At 39.0% G+C, this 17,772-nt stretch overlaps 1 long non-coding RNA gene across 1 annotated transcript; it reads left to right on the forward strand.

Annotated features, from left to right (window-relative positions):
- Window positions 1-6,546: 6,546 nt before the first annotated feature.
- On the forward strand, window positions 6,547-13,467 carry LOC137146747 (uncharacterized). Its single transcript, XR_010918031.1, has 3 exons — window positions 6,547-6,602; window positions 6,783-6,960; window positions 13,305-13,467. It is a non-coding gene; the product is annotated as an uncharacterized lncRNA (long non-coding RNA).
- The last annotated feature ends 4,305 nt before the right edge of the window (window positions 13,468-17,772 follow it).

Raw genomic sequence — 17,772 nt, forward strand, 5'->3', positions numbered from 1 at the left:
ATACTGATTATTTTGCATAGGGCTCCAACAAAAACTAGAGATGGCTTTGTAAGCTGGAGGAATGACTAAACAGAAATGAAAAACAGACAGGCAGCAAGGTCTGTTCAGCAGGAGAGAGAATTTACACACTCGAAACAAGGTACGTTGGCAAAAGTAGCAAAAAATGATAATTTTGCCAATTTGAACTAAAAGTCAGCTAAAGAATCCCACTCCCCACGCCCCAACATTCTCTGCCCTCTCGCTCTCTAGCGGCTCTTTTTATTCTTCCTCTCTTGTACACATGCATAAGAAGAGAGGAAAGGGAAACTGGAGTTAACTGCTTGTGTAATGCTACCCTACCCCATCAAAAGATCTGTGTTTAAGCTGATCTTAGGTAGTTCTTTTTCTATTCTAAGTCTCAAATATCTGCTTCTACCATTCTTATTATTTCTCTAAGGAACAGGGACCAAGAGTTTTGAAAGTGACCAGTCATAGTAAGAGCATCAATTTTGGGGTATTTTATTTGAGACAATTTAAAGGGGCCTGAATTTTGCTATGGAATAAACTCTATGGCATTACTGGTATCCTTAATTTTGAGCTTCCCAGTTTTTATAGGCTTGTATTATAAACTGAAACATGCAAAAAGTACAGTCATCAAAAATTGCCCATCATGCATAACTTTAAAATTAAAAAAGACATTAAAATACGCAAAGTAATTAATCTACATAAAAGAACAAAATTGTATAAAATGGGTTGGGTTTTGAGTTATGTGCACACAAGGAAAAGCCTAAAAATAGCAAGTTTTATAACTTGAAAACAGCTGAAATTATATTCTTCTACAAAAATTGGGCTCTTGGGCTCAGACTTCATATGCCTATTTTCAGCCTAAAGTGAATTTTTTTGGTCAAGCCATAAACTCCTGAAAATTACAGTTTACAGTGGAAAGGCTGACACAGCCTTAATTATAGTGTTGCAAGAGGTGACATGACAAAAAGCACATCAACTCCTTCAGTAATACATGGCAAAGGAGTTCTAATGTTCTGTGTACTACCTTTGTTGGTTACAGTCTGAAAAACTTGACCGTGAAACTTGTTGAGAGAATACTAATAACTATATCAGTCTAAATTAGCATCTGTTATGCAAACTACATCACAATCACCTAAATTAAAGACACACATACCTATTTTGTTAAATAGTCTACTTTGTCTTTATGAATATATTGTATTTAATTTGGCTTGGGCAGAGGAAAGCTCTATACTTTTAGGATAATTAAATTTGGAATTATTGGGCCACTTTAAAAAAAAAAAAAAAAAAAAAAGACAACCAGTAATTTTGCATTTGTAATAGTACTGCCAACTCTAAACATTCAAAGGTACTAAGTCAGGCCACCAACATCATGAGGCTGGCTTAAAAATCAGGGTATTTTAAAGATAATAGATTTTGAGTTCTTTTTACTTGCCTTCTAGTTTCTGAACTTTTAGGATTCATGTTTTTAAGCACTTCTTTCATAGCCATGAAGATAAGAAACTTAGTAAGAAAAAAAGATTCTCGCTTATTCACATGATTCCAGGAGCTGGAGCTTTAACAGAAACCCCGAATAATCCCGGATAGACTTGCAATAGAGTTGTGAGTTGACAACACTATACAGGTGTTTTACGGGTATAGAATTGTGGACATGATTAGCTCTGGGGATCAAATTACAGACTGAATTGAGACCTATTTAAAAATTTGTAAAAATTTATATCTGAATTTAAAATTTGCCTCCACCCTTACCTAGAAGGTCCACTTCTAGGGGGAGAATATAATTAAAACTTTCTTACCAATCTCTCTGCTGAGATTGCCTATAAAGATGTCAATTGTTGCCATTTGCACTTGTGTGTTAGTGATGGGGACACTGATCTACTCAAAGCTGAGTCGTGTTTGCCAACTCATTTTTCATACTCATTTCTTTCACTGTGACCATTAGAGAGTAACGACCTTCACTACCAACCTTGGGGCTGTTTTTAGGCCACTGAAGTCAATGAGAGTTTTAATGGAAGCGAGTTTTTGCTGGACATGAATGGAGATTACCTGAAGATGAACCAGGTGTAATTAACTGATCAGCAGAACATTCAGTGTACATTCATAAGACCTTTGCAGCAAACTTATGCTGGACTGTCTATAGGGTAATCAGAGGTCTCAATTTTATAGGGACAATCCCGATACTCAGGGCTTTTTCTTATAGAGGTGTCTATCACCCCCCACCCTGTCCCGATTTTTCACACTTGCTATCTGGTCACCCAAACTGTCTATGATACTTGGTGGGGAGTGAGGTCTACAGAACAGATAATTTCAAAAGCAGCTCTGTGTTCAGCATGTAGAATACATTCATTTTTTCACATGCTTGTGATACACAGGAAAGGACGGCCCACTAAAACAAAGAATTTGTAAGCTACTTGGAGCAGGGTCCCATCTTTTTGTTATGTTTGTACACAATCCATAGCACAAATGGGCAATGATCCTGATTGGAACTTTTAGCAGGTATTGCAATACAGATAATAAATAATTATATCAGTGGATCCAAATTGCCAGATATCTTGGAGGAAACTCATCCAAAAAGAGATGGGAAATCAGTTCCAAAACTTAGGCACTGGTTGAATCAGTCCTTGCAATCAGTACTTATAATCATAAAGGAGAATCTTTGGCACCCAGCTCACAAGGAGATAGGAGTCTTAGAAATACCATAGGTAGGTAAATCATACCAGCACTTTTGTTCGCTGCTGGAGTAGCATACTAAACCCTACTTATCCTGCCCCAGTGCTTTCCCATCAGTCAGACACCATAAACCTCTGCCTTGCAAAGCTGAGCTACATAGCTACATGGAATTACTGCTTATTTAATAAAGCCAACAAAACTACTTACCAGAGAAACCACAATCCAGGCAACTAAGGCTGGGTTTGTTAGTAAATACATTTAGTTGAAAAAAAGAAAGAAAAATCAGCAGGTAGTGAAAAAGTAAGGCATGGGAATCTCAGTTAAAGTTAATACCATGTTGGCTGACGCACAGAAGCTTCAATTTTCTTTAATTAGTTCAGAGTTAAGTGACAAAGTATTTAATCAGGAAACTAACAAGTGCAGCAGCTGATTGTGCTGTGCATGCTTGTGTGGGGATGTGACTGAAAAAAAGTAAATAAAATTACTACCCTTGCTTTAAATGAAATGGAATCCCTAATTTTATTACAGTAGCAATCAGTTTACAAGCACGATAGAGCAATAAGAATTGATTCTTTCCTGGTTTATTCCTTTAACAAAGTATTTTATTTAAGAGGAGACCATTGTAATTTAACTCTTTGGTTCCCTCGTGGACGTGTATGGGTCTTATTCCTACATATCAGGACAAATACCTTGTGTGATGGGGATAATCCAACAGCTATAATCTGTCACACTGTGTTATTATTTTTAAGATACACCCACCTGTATTTGCAACTGACCAGATGATTGAATCCTATTTTTTAATTTTTTTTGGAAACAGATCTAGCCATGGTTACCCATACATTCAAGATTTTCAGCTTTGATTATTGCAATTCGTATTTAGAAATTAAGCCAAAACACCCTAAAAATGATACAACTGCTACAAAACACGGCTACCTTACCTGCTTACTAATACAGATTGCCAACACCACATTACCCTTGTGCTCTGCTCTCTGCACTGGCTCCCCATTGGACAAATTCCAATTCAAGATTTCAGTTTTCATATTCTAAGCCCTCTATGTGGATACCTCTAGCTACCTGAGAGATCACCTCTCCTGCTGCAATTCCCATAACAGATTCATCCAAACTAATTTGTGTGCACACACTTATACAGCCTGCTGCTGCAGAGTGGAGCCCAGCTCCCTATTTCTTTCATTCCTAGCAATCAGATTACATTTCCAGGACTATCTTTGCAAGAAAAAGGACTACAGACGTTCATTAAACAAGGAATTATCCTTTACAAGGTCCAAGGGTTGGCAATGTCAGTAAAAGACTCACATGAGTTCCCTACAACTCATCAGTGCACGATAAGACAAAAGTGTAATTAGTACAGATTTTTTGTAAAGCTTTCCCTCTTCCCCCAGGAAAATGAGGCAAAGATGAAAGCTTAGGCCAGATCCTTGCATGGGGTAAATCAGCAGCACTCCAGTGAAGTCAATGTAGCTATGTGGATTTACTTCATCTGACAATCTGGGGTGAAATCCTGTCTTCACTGAAGTCAATGGCAAACTATCCATTGACTTCAATGAAGCCAGAATCACATCTCAGCTCCTAATGTTAGTCATTCAAGGAACATATGCCCCACCTCTCTCTCTCTATCTCCAAGCATGCTCATATGAGCCATCTAACATCAGTGGAGGGAGCCCTTGCCCACATATGGCAACATGAGGAGGTGCAACTTTAGAGTTCTATGATAAGATCATCTCCATGAGGCTGGAATGTTGATACATCAAGTAGTGTCCCCAAATCAAGATATGGTTTTTCATTTTGGCAACTATGAAATTCAGTTTTGGATAACTAGGCTTATGGGGCAAAATCCTGGCCCTACTAAAATCAGTGGCAAAAATTTCATAGACTTTAATGAGGTCAGGATTTCACGCATGGTAACTAATTTACAATAAGGGACTGCCCCAGTACCAGACAGCTCAGGATCAGCATAGCAAAAAGGTAGCTTAAAACGATATTTAGTGTCCCCTTCCTGAGTTTCACTGTGTACTCTTCAGCCACAGGTGAGGATTGATGGACCTCAGTTTGTAACTGTACTGCAGAGAGCAAAGAGAGGTTAGTCTGTGAAGGCAGCAGAAGGCAGACTTGCAAAACAGACCCTTAAATTTGAGGCTGACAGGCTTTATTTAGAAAGCCTGCATATGCACTGGCTGCATTCATATCTGAAATGTTCCCCAACTTGACAGGCAATCTACAGAACAGTATATATTAAGGAGAGGTAGTTTAGGATTTGGATTTTGGTTCACTTTTAGCAATTCCTGTAATATTGTACATTTTTAGACAGACATTGATTTTGTTTTCCAATAAGGGCCCTGGATAGAGCTTATGTTATGTCTTGTTTTTAAACAATTCACAGAAAAATAATTGTATTTTTCATATGATTCTGGCTGCCTGTTTAGAGCTGGATTCTGCATTTTCTGCACACACAGAACCACCACCAAAGTCAAGAGGAGTGCCCAGGGGAGGCTATTGAAATGAGTGATAATTCTGAGAAAAAATTAAAGTTAAAAAAAACCAAACAAACAAAAAAACCCCACCACGTATCCATGGGGAAGAGTGTACTATAGAGCCAAGTAAACATGTTTGTCATTGGAAAGGGGTGTTACTGACTACTGTTAAAGTGAAAGATGAAAACAGACTGAAAATATAAAATCTTTCCCCCTAAATACCAGGGTCTACACTTCTCCATCCCTTCAGTTTCTTTTCATTTCCCAGTGACCTTAGGAGGAGGGCTTGATGTTGAGAGTGTTTTCAATTCAATAAAATTCCTTTGAGATCACAAGCTGAGTGGTCTGTACCCTGCATGAATGTCAGGTTGTCCTCAGCTATAGAGAAGTATGAACGTATTAGAGATGTATGATTGACAGAGGCATATGTTATGAACCTTCACTCAGGCCCTAACTCATGAAAGAATCCCTATTCAGGAAAACACTTAAGCTCATGTTTATGTCCCATTGAAATCAATAGCTCATGTCAAATTATTTTCCTGAACAAGGATGTCCTTCAGCACATGCTTAAGTACTTTTCTAAATTAAGGCCAATGAAAATACCCATAATACTGGTTATAAATAGTAGAACAAGTTAAGAATTAGTAAGACAATTCAGACAAAGATATTACAGAGACCTGGCGACAAGCTGTTTTCAGAAGTGTGTAGCAGGTGGAACTAGATCAAGGCAGCTGAAGGGTGAAACCATGAACCTGAGGAGTTGACTTAACTTTTCTTGATTCAGTAGGCCATGAACTGGTATGGTAGGTATGAGTGCAGTGGTATATTTACAGCATCTTATTCTAAGGGTAAAAAGAATGATGGAACTTCTGGCAAATGAGGGCTTTTAATCAAATACAAAATATCTATTTTAACAGAGCTGGTCCAAACAAAAGTCCCCCTCTAAAGGATTTGACTCCATCAACCAGTCTGCTAATCCTCCACAACACATACAAATTCTGATCACAATGGTCCTGATTTTCCACTGCCCTGAACCTTAGTCCTTTATATGAATGCACAGTAGGTGTAAACTGCTGCCATTCTGATTTGGTAATTTTTTATATCCACTTTGCACATGTGTAAATGGCCACAAAACTCACAGGGCAATGAAACATCAGGCCCGTTATCTAGTTTCATCATCACAACCTGTGGTGCTGAACCTTTCTAGCAATCTTAGCAGAGGATATTGGAGCAAATGATTGAGAGAATATTGCACATGGAACCTAGGATTACCATCGAATGAATCTGTAGGATGCCCTGGATTTACTTAAATTGGTCCTAATGATTCACGGGTCCTGGTGATTCACTATTTATACAGTTAACCAAACAGCAATGTCTGCTGTAAAGAAACAAACAAACAGGAGTCCACTTCCAACTGAAAATAATGGACCAAATTCAGAGGTGAGTAAGTGAATACAATATATTGAGGAAATCTAAGTTGGTATTGTTTACACCTTCTTTTGGCCCCTTCAATGTGTATATTACATCAATTTAGGATTCCCTTTATAGGGCTCCATTATATTTACTTACTTATATTCACACTGACTTATGTATCCTGTAATTTACGCTGCTTTCTTACAGATCCCCTCTGAATTTGGCTCACTGAGTTTATGGAGGTGTAGAAAGACCACAAAAGAGAAGTACAGCAAAAAGCACCTTATAAGAAGGTAGAAGAATTAGGATTTGATTACGGTGCTTAAGTGCCTTTAAGGAGAGAAAGTATCATGTATTAAAGGACTCCCTAACTAACCAAAGAAAGGTATAACAAGAATCAGTTGGTGGAAATTAAAGTCAGACAAATTCAAATTAAAAATAAGGCATAACTATTTGAAAATGTTGGCCACTGGAACAAACTACAAAGGGAAGTGGTGGCTTCTTTATCTCCTTAAGTCTTTATGAACTCAAGACTGCACACCTACCTGAAAGATATGCTTTAGGTAAACACAAGTTATGCTTTAGTCAAACAAGTTACTGGGCTCAACACAGGAGTAACACTGAAATTCTATGGCTTGTGTTATACAGGAGGTCAGACTAGATAATCTAATGGCCCCTTTGGGCCTAAAAATCTGTAAGTGAAAGTGAGCCCAACTACTTTAATTTACAGCTTCCCAGTGTTTCAGCATGTAAATTATACTATCTTAGACTTCCTACATGTGAGTAAATTGACATACTATAAACAGTTCTATCAGAGTCTACTCTAAGCCCTGGTCTACACTTACCTGGCGATTCGGGGGCAGTCAACACGAGTTATGCCAGCTACATGGAATAGCTTGCGTAACTCCCATTACTGCTGTGCTTCCCTTCTGCGTGGCGTCTTCCCTGCACTGCACCAACAGGAACCGTGTTCCCGTCTACGCAGTGCTACGCCACTTGTGGGGGTGGTTTGCCAGCGTCGACTTCTGGATCGATTGAGCAGGTCTTCACTGACTGCTCAGTTGATCCAGATGGGTTGATCTGACAGCAGCGACTTTGCCACTGTAGTATAGACATACCCTTAGTGTAAGGAAATTTAAATTACATTACTTTCATGTCAATTCTGAATTTGTCCTAGTGAGTTTGTGTGTACATTCAACTGCCTAACCCAATTCTTATCAAAACTACAGATGAGGACTATTTTATTGGGGACTTAGTACTTCACGCACATATTTTCAACATGAAACAAATGACAAGAGGCTCCTCAGTATCATGTAGAAAATCGTCGTCCAGGTAAAAACTTTAAAAGGGCTACAGATCTTAAAGCATAAAAATATTTTTAAATAGGAAGAATGGATGGCTCAAGCAATTGCTAAGGGAGCTTTTAACTTCTAAGTGGAAGGTTGGAAGCCTGCCCAATTGAGTAGTGATAGAAAATTAGTACTATGTGGTAGCCAATTGCTGACCTGTATGTGAAATGAATAGGTTTCTAGTAAACAGGTTTCCAGCTAATAAAACCGACTACCATTATTGACACCATACCCCTGTTAGTCTCAGAAGTAAGGAAAGGATTGAATGGGCATGATGACTGAACTACCCTCTTGTCCCTAGACTTGACTCCTCCAGTTCAGGAGCGAAGCACAAGTAAGACAGGTAGGGGACAATGATGGCATCACATAGTAAGTTTCCACTTTAGCTGCTCTTGCCATACATTCCTGCCAGATAACAAGGTATTGTTTTTTAGCCATTACTGAAAGCCACTCTGAATACGTCCAATAAAATGAAATTCTATAGACAATCGTTTTAGCTAATTGTGTTCCACCGTTTGCTTTGACTTTTTGCAGTTTTTGTTTAAATGAGTCCATCCAGGCATATGAAAAAGAGCTACCTTTGTCTCTGGCAGGAGAACAAAGCTGCTAGGCAATTCTGGACTCTAGTCCATGAGAGGCGAACATATTTGCACTCCTTTGGCTTGGCACAGTATAGACACTACACACATCTTGCATGGGCTGGCTGATTTCTGGCAGAATTAGCAACCAGGTGTGGAGCCAATTTTAGCAGCTTCCATGGCACTGCCTGCTGTGGAAATATTTTTCATTTGAAACTGAACTGAAAGCAGTAAGATGAGCATAAATGCAAATGAGAATGATGATGAATTCTCAGAGAGCTCTTACTTCAGATTTTTAAGGTTATTATGGTATTAAATTGACATATGGTCAGGATGTAGGAAACATTCTAAATATACCTCCCCTCCTCCAGTTAAAATGAACTCTTCTGGCTACAATGTTTATATGTGGGGGAAGGAGGATGGGGGAATAGAGAGAGAGAGAGAATAGGAAAGTTAGTTGAGGAGCTTTCCAAAGAAAATATAGTATCAGCTACTTTGTGGCTAAACAGATTAGCTCTCTTATAATCGCATCTCAGCTGATGAATCTTGAGATCTTAAGTCTGTAAGAGTCCTTTCTGATTTTTCTATTTCATTCTTTAAGTAGATTAAAAGGGTGATCCTGAAGCTGTGCTAAACCACCTGTTGTTTGACCCCCTAGCTAATATAGCTTTTGATGCAATACTTTGGTAGCTCAATAGGCTGATTTTCAGCAGGCCTACCTATTTGTGTACTTGCAAGTTTTGCATGCATAGCATATTCAGAACACTGGGCAATTTCCAGCAGCACAAATAGGAGGCCCTTTGAAAAACTGGGCCTCTCTTTTCAGCAGCATATTTTCTCTCTCTCTCTCTCTCTCTCAATTCCATTTTAAGATCATCAGTAGTGACACTTGCTGGGGGACAGTGTCTTACCATCTGGGTATTCCCAGATTTAAAATGAAATTTCCACTTGCACATTCAGCTCATCAGAGATCATGACTAACTGCATGCTTCGGATCAGAACCGAGGTATCTGGGGCCTGTAGCCAAGATCCTGAAATGTATTAGGGTACCTGACTCCCATTGAGCTCTTGTAAATAAAGGAAGATGTGAAAGGCACATCCACTGGAAGGGGAAAAAAGTGGAAACAGGGCAGACAATCAGCAGCAGGTTGAGCCAGCCAATCAGTCATACTAAAACTGGGACAAAATCCTATTTTGACATAATCTGCTGGGACAGTGTGGCAGCCATTTCAAATTAGGATGCATTCCTGCAAACCACACTGCCTGGTCATCCTACTCAACTGTCACTCATTACAAGTGAAACTCATAATTTTAGACCCAAATTCAACATTCCATATGAATGTGGGATCCTCTAGTTATTTTTAATTATTCAGAAACCTGAGGTGATAGAAAAGGTTATTTTCTATAAAATATGAGCTAAGCGCCCAGCATTCTGAATTTTCTATGTGCTTTTTCTTGTGTCTCTAAGACTTCATTCTGGCAAAGCATTTAAGGAATTTCTTAACTTTATGCAGATGTGTCGCTTTAATAGGACTATTCAAGTGCTGAGAGTTAAGCATATGCTTAAGGGCATTCCTTGACTGCAGCCTTCTACACTATGTAGAGAGATTATGATTAAAAACAAATATGAAGCAATTCAGTAGTCTTTTCATACACAACAAAAACACACTAAAATGAAGTTCTTCCTATTAAGCCATTTACCTTGTCCCCTGTGAGAATAGATAAACTTTGCAACGTGACTTGAAAATTGACAAATCCAGGTGGATGGGGAGCAGGTGTTTGAGTCAAAGGATCTTGTATTGAAAATACCATGTCTTTAGCCTCCTTGTGTTTAAATGAGAGAAGCTGGTAAGCGGGAGTTATTTTTCATGTTCTTTTCTAATGTGTTGTGCCTTCCCATCCTTCACAAGCTCCTCTGTGTTGGCCATAATATTTTCCAATGTACCATTCTCAGAATGATAGTTGCGCATATGGTTTCTGTGCCCTCCCTTTGAGTTACATGGTTTGGTAGAACTACAGTTATTTGCTACAGATTTATTATAAGCATGTGGTTTGTTTTATGGAAATTAACAAAAATCAAGCATCAACTTATCAGCACATTTCTGACTGTGAAAGATGTTTACCAAGAAACATCTGTAAACGTATGGCCTTGTTCTTGATGAATCTGTTCCTTCATATCCCCTAAAAAGGAATGAGGTGGTCACTGAATTTGAGTACGGATGAATCACTGCTGGCTGCCCCTAGTTCTGACCTCTAGTAATCATCATTAACAGAGTACAGCATAATTGAATATTTTAAATTGGAAAATGGATCAGTAGAATTAGCATTTGTAGTACTAGGAATGGCTCAATAGAAAAAGAATTGTCTGAAAAAAGGTGTCCACCTGGGTGCTTGAATTGACAAAATGTAGGACGAAAACAGAACAGATTACTGTATGAGAAGCAAATGGTATTGGTTAGTGGGTTCCTGACACTACAACCCAGATAAAATGAATGGCACAAGAGTTCTTCAATACTCAGAATATTGTGCAGTTAGCCAAGAAAGATCATGGCAACCATATTTCTGAATGCTCGAGTCATTACTCTGATTGACTAGTACAAGCCATCTTAAAGCTCAACTATTGGAAACAATCAGCATCTTGATGAATAAACTGTCAAGAAGGACAAATGTCAAAATAGTATGCCATACTGGAATCTTCTTGTACAAGCTCATATAGCCAACACTAATGGCAGGAAGCTTTCAAAATGGAAACCTCCCATGCACTTGTTTTGCATGATTCTGTATTTATTATTCTTTTCTAAAAAGGCATATAGTCTTTATAAACAACTCTTTTAATCTTGCAGAATACAGTTTATGCCACACCAGGACATTTAAAGTGTCCTTATTTTTATAGCTGTGGAGCATAAGGGCTCAGTTTACGTTTTGAATCTTAGTCCTTGTCTACACGGATTTTAGCCAGTGGTGTTGTTACATTGATGTAGTTGGCCCATAAAGTCTCCAGCAAAGCACCTGCTGGTGCCCTCACTCCAAGTTCTCCCACCTCATGAATCCTCATTTCCATACCCAGTGAAGATGTAGAAAGACGGAGAGCTTTGGGGGAGGTGAGCTCCTCTAAAGTCAAGGAGATCAGGGGTATCTTCTCTCTGCTTTCAGCAGAGGAGAGGGAGCTGTGCTTTCTCACTCTCAAACTTATGTTAACTCCTGGAGAAGAAACTCAGCTATCAACACTGCAAGGCTGCTATAGTTGGCTGAGAGGTCTGGGCTACAGTGTAAGGTGATGGCCATTAGTTAGTACTATTGAAGAGTGCCTTCTCAATCAGAACCAGTGAGCAGCAGCAGCCGAAGGCAACCACTCCATTCAGTGTGCATATGTTGAGCTGCGAGTGCAACTGCACTCCAGTCGGTTGGACAAGCCCATCAGGCAATTACCTGGCAGGTCCAGGTCTGCCTGCCCCTCTTGACTAAATTCACATTGAGTTGAAACAGAGAAGGACTGGGCCACTGCTAATTCTGTATACAATTTTTAGTATAAAGTTTGGTGTACCTTTTATTAATTAATGTGTTTTTTTTCTGCGCTGCTCAATGAGTAACTACAGTAACCTATTTTCCAACCTTCCTACACCCCAATCCAGTAGACATTACTGATGTGCTATTAACCAGACATTCATCATTTTTTACAATATACTTAATGAAGGTTTTGTTGGTGGGTTTGCATTACACTGAAAGAATTATCAGGACCCTCTCTCAGATAGATCTCAATGCTACTTCTAAATAAGTTTAGCAATTTTGAGATGCTGATCTTTAATAGTTGCATGAGTACTAAAATCCCAATTATTTTATTTTAAAATCTTACTTTATACTTAAATTAATGCTGAATAAACAATTTCCCTTTTCCTTTATTTTGACCCATTCGTCTGCATGGCTCTTGTCTTATTCAGTTTAATCTCCTCAAATAAGTCAATACATAAAACCTCTTCTCCGCAAGAACTCTTCATTGAATCTTATGAGCAATTATATGGTAGCTGAGTGGCATTATATTACTAAGTACGGACACACAGATATGACAGCTTCACAGGAGCAAGAGAGAGCTGTTGAGTACATAAAGAGTACTAGAGTACATAAAGAGTACCTTTCTCTAGTAAGGTAGACTTTTGTGAATTACTAGTCCCTGTTCTTTAGATGGCAATAGCTATATTTCTTATTGCAATAAAATATAAGAATACAGACCCATGAGAACAAAAGTGATTGCAACTGTATTTAATGCAGCTATTTGCATATTCTAGATGATAAAAAGATCAAATGAGACTTCCTTTAGTTCAGTATAAAAGGATTTTCAATATTGTAGTCATTAATTTTGTACTTTCCATAAAATACTTAGAAGTCAGACAATTTATCTTCTTGTCAAAGTATCGCTAGAAATTAGCTGTAGCCTCATTGGAGCAATTATTAGTAATGCAAGGCAAATAGAAGCTGTATGACTGTTGAAAGTTGTAGGAAAGTTTGGGAGTTACCTGTATTGAGACCAGATCAGAAAAGGAGAATAATTTACTAGTCCTAAAAAAGGGAAAAGGATAGTGTAACAAATTAGGGCCAACTAGGTCCTCGTGGCTCAGTCTATATAATGTGGCCATTTTGGAATTTCACAGAGACAATGGCATTAGAATTCAGATCCTCCTGCTGCAAAAGCACAGGCCCATAGCTGAGTAGGGCCTATGACACACAATCAAGCAGTTCTGATCCTATCCACTAGAGGGAATTGCTACACATACATATTATTCAGTGAATTGTATTATTAAACGCAGCTTCCCCTGAAGAAGACATGAAAACTGAAAGTCTGAGGAACAAACCATGGAAAGAACTGGAACTGCATAGCTGGAAATCCTATGCTTTTGCAGAAGACAGACTTCACCCACAGGCATGGCAGCTAGAAGATTTTACCAGACTTGGAGATTTCACTAATCTGAATTATGCAGTTTTGATTATGGATTAAGGATTAAAGAATGTCAAGCAGAATTCTTGATGACAGCCTCATTCTGATATTTCAGACCTGAATATGGTTCCCCATCCCCTGAGCACCTGGGTGACTTATCATTAAAAGCAGCCATTAACAAGGAAATAAACTCTTTACAATATAGCCTTACTAACAGCAATAAAAAAGAAAGACTTAATAATCACTATTAAACTTATGTATTAGTAAAACAAACAAAGCCATGATCAAACAGATAGTTCTTAGGCTCAAACCTGGAGCATGCCAAAGTTATATGTGCAAGAATCTAAGAATTACATAGGGAAAGTAAAGCAGATATTAAAATAAAATTATCTTTCGCTAAGTGGTAAATTAAAATTAATGCCACTTTTACTTCCAAGCAGAAATTAACAACAACTAAAATAATGCCTTACCGGCAAAGGGTCAGGCAGTGTCACTAACACAGAGACCCCTCTTGGAGGTGGAGAGGAAAGAAGGGATTCAAACCTCAAGAAAAGTTTGGTGCAAGCCTTGCACCAAAGGTTCAATTCTTTTCATATTTTAGACAAAATGATTCACCCATTACCTAGCAGTGCTATTCAGGAGTGGAAGTACATGTGAATTCAAAAATACAATTGTCTTACTGATCAACAAACCATTTGTCTCAAATATCCTATGACAGAGAAGTCCGTGGGGCAGATCTTTGGCTGGTGTAAGTCAATTTAACTTTATGGACTTAAAGGAAATATGCTGATTTACACCAGCCACACATCATTGGCTTTTCCCCCCCTAGTTATGAGTCTAGTTGGAAAAAATATTTTACTGATAATGTGAAAAAACAAAGAACAGGACAATAGTGAATGACATAAATCAAAAACCAAAACCTCTAGGACAATTCACTACTGGAATAAACAGCAAAACCAACTTGAGTTCTGTAGCACTTTAAAGACTAACAATTTTCATTTCAATAGGCATAAGCTTTCGTGAGCCTCAGCTCACTTCCTCAGATGCAGTTGGTAGTACCAAATACAGTTGCCATCACTTTTGGTAGTAGCAACTGCATCTGAGGAAGTGAGCTGAGGTTCACGAAAGCTTATGCCTACTGAAATGAAAATTGTTAGTCTTTAAAGTGCTACAGAACTCAGGTTGGTTTTGCTGTATACAGACTAACACGGCTACCCCTTTGGAACTACTGGAATAAACACAATCTTATAGAACAATCAGGTCGTCTCGCTTTGTATTTTAAGGCACAAAATAACATCATTTGTTCACTTTTTATTCTTGATTTGCCAAGACAAGTCCTCTATAAATTTCTATGCAACTTACTCTGTTAAGATCTAATAACTGATTTTAGTACTATTGTGCCATAAGTAGATAACTGTTCCTAAGCAACTTTTTGGGTGCATTGTACATGTTCAAAATAATTTCCATTAGGATATTACAAAAAAAATCACAAGTCTATAGACAGGTTGAGTGTATAATTTCTAAAGTGAATTTAATATTCCTTTCTATTGCCGTTTTCTCTTATGAATGTAGAGTACTCACCATGTAATTGAAGGATATGTAAGTGCTGCTCATTTCCAGAGTATATTATTGCTGAATGAAACTAATATGGTGGTATAAATTTCAATATCTATTCCTTTATTTTTGCCTAACCCTTTAATTCCCTTGTCCTGCTATATAGATGACACTTGCAAGACACTATTCTGACTTTTTTTTTAAACAAATGACTATTTCAAATGACTATTTTTTACAAATGACTATTTCAAGAGGAGAACATTTTCATATTTAGTGATTTCATATCTATTCCTTTTCCAGGTTTTAATTAAAATTTAGCTCATCAGGATAACTTTATGACTGGCAGGATCTCATTTGTTCCCATGAGGGACTCTACTGACAACATGTGCATATTTACATGTGATATACATACATATATTGATAGTAAATGCTGGGAAAATAACAAAAACAAACTTCCTTACCTGTTTCTCTCCAAAGCTTTGAGGTTTTTGCAAAACAAAGCATCTGAAAAACAAAATATTTGCAGTAAAATTGGTGGGATTAATATATTCCAGAATGTATATGATTTGGGAATAGTTGTAAATGGGTTTCATGCATACATATACACTCAAGCTGAAATGAAAGACCATTGCGGCAAATGTAGGTCTCAATCCTGCAAGCTACTCCACACGGGTGTAGATGGGTCAGTAGTGGATAGGTCATTTGTAGGCTGGGGCCAGAGGATTCAGTCTCACATCTGATGTGCGCAGGAGGAACTTGCAACTGTTTGGAGCCACATCAAAATCAATGAGGGCTCCATGCTTTCAGGGACCAGACTACAGGATCAGGCCCGTAAACTAAACTGAATGCACATTATTTATTGTATAAAATATATTAATAGTTTGCATAAGTCTGAGATAATCTTGAAACAGAGAGAGAGGGTTTTGTTTGGATTAAATGTTCATGTCAACAGCGGCAGAAATAAATAATTAAAAAAGATGTAAAAGTTGGAGGGACTTTCTATTTAGGCTCTTTTTATATATTTATATATTATATTACACAACACGTTATATACTGCAGTTAATAAAGGTGTATTTTGCCTTTCACACATCAAACATTATAATGAACAAAAGATAAAGAAACTTCATACATTGAAGAGTGTCCAAATTCAAGTCCTCTATCATCAGCATTTAGTCAGAAAAGAACTCAAGGAAGCCAGAGGCTACAGTATTAGATATGAATACATCTGGAAAGGTAGATTGTGACCTTTCCTAAAATAATATTGGGACAAACTTCCAATTCCAGGCCCTGATCCTGAAAAGAGGTGTCCCAGGCCAATCAATGGGGTGAATTAGTTTAGTTTGTTAGGTTCTTTCTTTCATGCCTGGATTTATGCTTCTTTCAGTACAAATTGCTGAGGAGATGGTGGGAGGAGAGATCTTGCCCCAGGAACTGGAATCTGATAGACATGCCTTCTCCCCCATCACCATTGGAAAGACCTGGCATGCCTTACCCAAGTGGGTCTCTTTGGTGAGAGCACAGGGAGGGCAGAAAAAATTAAGGCTTTAACTCAGTACAGGACTCTTGGGTTTCCTCTATGTTTTTTTAGCCTGGGTGATTTATTTGGGCCAACACAGTTGCTTTAAAAATGTTGCCAGGCTGAATGATGATCAGTCAGCTAGGAAAACCAACATCCTTATGTAGACATCAGGGAACACACTGGTATCATACTTCCCCTGAGTACTATAGATAGGAAGGGGAGAGCCAGAACCAGTCTTTCAAAGCAATCACTAAGGAAGCAATACTCCACTGAGCAGGGAATACTTTTGGTTTTCTGACCTTCAGTTGCTCCCACACTCAGAAAGGCTACTTTGGGCTGTAAAGGGCCCAACGTGATTCCTGATGACTTGGCACTGCAGGATCGCACATTGAGTAGTCTCAAAAATATGCATAGGTCCGTACATCTCTTAGCTCACCTACATCAGGAATTTAAAATTATGTTAATTGCAAAGCAGTTAATATTAGCTATTTAGAAATTCTCATTCCTAAGCAGTAATGGGTCAGTGCATAAGCTACCCCAGAAAAGTTTATTTTGAACTAATTGCAACATTTCTAGGATATAGGGTCCTTCTTTTTGACTCTGTAGGATTGATTACTTAGCAAAGAAAAAGCCACTAAAGAACTCTTGTAGGTTTCATAAAGCCATTGCCCATTTACCTTGAGCATTCTGCTTTGTAAAAGAAAAAGACTCTCTGAACCCAGTCATTTGTCTCGGCTTTCGTACCAGGCTACTTCTGTTCCCTCTCCTCTGGGGGAGCCGGGGATTTGAGGAGCGAACGCACCCGCCCTGGGCCGGGACAGCTCCACGTGGGAGGCTTCACGCAAATGAGTCGATGCGCTGGTCGGAGTGTTTACAAGTAACGGAGATAGCCCTCGAACCCCGAGTTGGCTGGGGCAGGACGAGGGCCTCTGAGGGGAAGCTGGTGGCCGCCTGGGGCTAGTAAAGTGGGGGGGGGGGAAGGGCACTGTTATGCCTGGGCTGGCGAGCGTGGAGGGCATTTGCTGGGGTGAGGCGGTTCTGAGGTGCCTGGGCCTGGGCGGTGAGGTGAGGTGGGAGCCCAAGGTAGCTCGCTAGAGGGCGAAGGGGGGGCTGGGTCCTCCCAAAACGCTGCTGCCAGGGGCTCCTTGCCGGCTCGTCTGGATCTAGGGGGCGGGGAAGGAGACTGGCTCCCCGCTCAGTAGGTGCCGCGTGGGCCCGACGTGACCAGGAGGCGCCCCTGCAGCTGGACGCCTGAATTATCGCTCCG

This window comes from Emydura macquarii, unplaced genomic scaffold (assembly GCF_026122565.2).
Source record: "Emydura macquarii macquarii isolate MOO-44397 ecotype Brisbane River unplaced genomic scaffold, CSIRO-AGI_Emac_v2 contig_480, whole genome shotgun sequence".
Taxonomy (NCBI): Eukaryota; Metazoa; Chordata; order Testudines; family Chelidae; genus Emydura; species Emydura macquarii.